Consider the following 2,500-nt stretch of genomic DNA (forward strand, 5'->3'; position numbering starts at 1 on the left):
AACGCTTCGTTTTCACGTGGGTAATTATTCCATTATCGTTTATCAGGCCAGTGTGGTTGACATACTTATTAGGATGAATCTCCTTAGATGGATGGAGTTCTCTTTCTCCTCTGAAGCATCAACTGGAAATGCCACTATTACAGGGACACAAATTCTCAGTTGTCTACACTGAATCAGTGTCTCTCAAGATTTGCTGCATCAAACCCCTGTCATCTACAGAAGTTGCCAGTGAAGATGCACCAGAGTCTATCCAAGTTTTACAGGCCATTGCAGCAGTGCATCTTGCTCACCATGCATGTATTGTAGCTCACAGTGGCTGCTTTGTAGAAGGCTGTGTTTCATGGAGTGGACCAACAGATGGTGATATCCTTGTAATTCTAACTATGCCGAAAGGGCTTCTCTTATCCCTTGCTGTCACCAAAGTGAAAGATCACCAGTGCTCTGTGTGGGTGGTGAACTCAGCTCCCAAAAGTATGGTTCTCTGTGATGGAAGTCCCCTTGGAACAGCTAAGCAGGTAGAAGACATCTCCAGCAATGACCGACCCCAACCACTACCCAAAGTCATTGCTAGGTCCAACTACTGTCCTGTCGAATCTGCCTTGAAGATGGTAACAGTGTTGATTTTGAGTGGGAAGAAGATGGCTTTGACCGACAATATGGAGTGGAAGCCTTCGCCTATGATGAGGAGCTGGAGGTTGGACACACAGAGCTGCCACCCTCCATTGCCATTACTGCCTGGGAAGCCACTGAATTCCTGGAGCATGATGCACTCTAGAATGATTACCCAATGCCTGATTTCAGCCACCTTGAAGATCCCACTGCAATCAGCTGACCGAGCTGCTTTGCCGTTTCAAGGGGGTGAGGAAGCAGTAGGTTTAGTACCTGGGATTAAGCATCAGGTCGATACAGTAGATGCCAAGCCAATTTGTATCCGACAATGGCGATTACCCAATTCAACACGGCAAGTCATTCAAAAACAGTGTGACTATTCTTTGCACAGGGGCCATTGAAGAGTCAACATCACCCTGGATGAGCCCAGTTATGTTAGTGAAGAAAAAGGGTGGAGCTCTCAAGTTCTGTGTTGCCTATCGTGGCTTGAATACGGTGACCAAGTGAGATACATATCCTCTGCCTCTTATCGGACTACTCATTGATGAACTGGACCCAAAGAACATCTTCACTACCCCAGATGCTCGCACTGCATATTGGAGTGTGAACGTCAAAGAAGATGACCGGCCAAAGATAGGATTTTCAGATGGCTACCGACTCTTTTAGTTCTGCTGTCTTCCCTTTTTTATCAACAGCTCCACTCTCAGAGGACAATGAATGTCATCTTATCATCAGTATTGGGACATCTACAGCCACAACTTTGACTAACATCTTCAGAATCTAGATGAGACCTTGCAGTTGCTTTCATTGGCTGGTCTAAAGCTTAACATGGAGAAGTGTCGGATTCCTGCAACAACCTTAGACTTCCTCGGCATTACAATGGAGTCTCCCCAAAGATAAGGTGTTGGCTATCTCTAACACAACTCTACCACAGGTCCTAGGAGCAGGATTTTTCAGGAAGCATATTCCTGGATTTGCAACCTTAGCATCTCCATTACATTTGAAGAAAGATCAAGTTTGGATGTGGGGATCTGAACAACAAACAGCATTTGAAATTTTGAAGAAGCTGACATCTGCTCCTGTCTTATGCCAGCCTGACTTCTTCAAGGAATTTGAGCTTCACACTGATACCTATAGCATTGAACTAGGAGCCTGTCTCATGCAGAGATGATGAGCAGACAATACACGCTATTGCTTATTTCAGCAGAAAGCTCCGACCATTAGTGTACATGTTCAGCAGGAAAACTATGTCTCCAAGAATGATGAGATTCGCCCAAGACTTATCTTTCTATGATTTTGATATGTGATACAAAGAGGGTCCCATGAATAAAATCCCAGATTTACTCTCCAGACAAGTTGTAAAGCTGACAATAACAGAGCTTTCACCTGAAAACCTTGCAGAAGAGCAGAAAGCAGATCCTCACTTTGCAGAGAGATTTGCAGTTATTTCCCGGGGGGAAACCTACCAACAAAGACACTTCCTCTTCCTCTTGCTGATTTTAAGTTGAAGGAAAGTGTCCTCTGATGGTTGAAGCATCTACCAACTAGTGATTCCAGTCATTCTACGAAATCACCATTAAAAGCATCACACCTACCTCCACTAGCTTCCCACCCCGGTATCCACTGACTTTTTCAAAATGAAAAATTGATGTTCTACTGGCCAAATATGCTGAAAAAATGAGCGGCATTATGTAGAGTGTTGCGAGATTTGCCAACGATCTAGAGGTGACAGGTTCCTGGCTGACACACCCTTAGCTAGATTACCATTAGAATGAGTCTTGATGGACATTATGGACATTCCAGTCTACTGGGCGTTATCATCATAGACCAGCAGTCAAAGTGTTTGCAGATAATATTATGCAGAAAAACTACTGCTGTCTCTGTCCACCAA

This window comes from Penaeus monodon, chromosome 8 (assembly GCF_015228065.2).
Source record: "Penaeus monodon isolate SGIC_2016 chromosome 8, NSTDA_Pmon_1, whole genome shotgun sequence".
NCBI classification, from domain to species: domain Eukaryota; kingdom Metazoa; phylum Arthropoda; class Malacostraca; order Decapoda; family Penaeidae; genus Penaeus; species Penaeus monodon.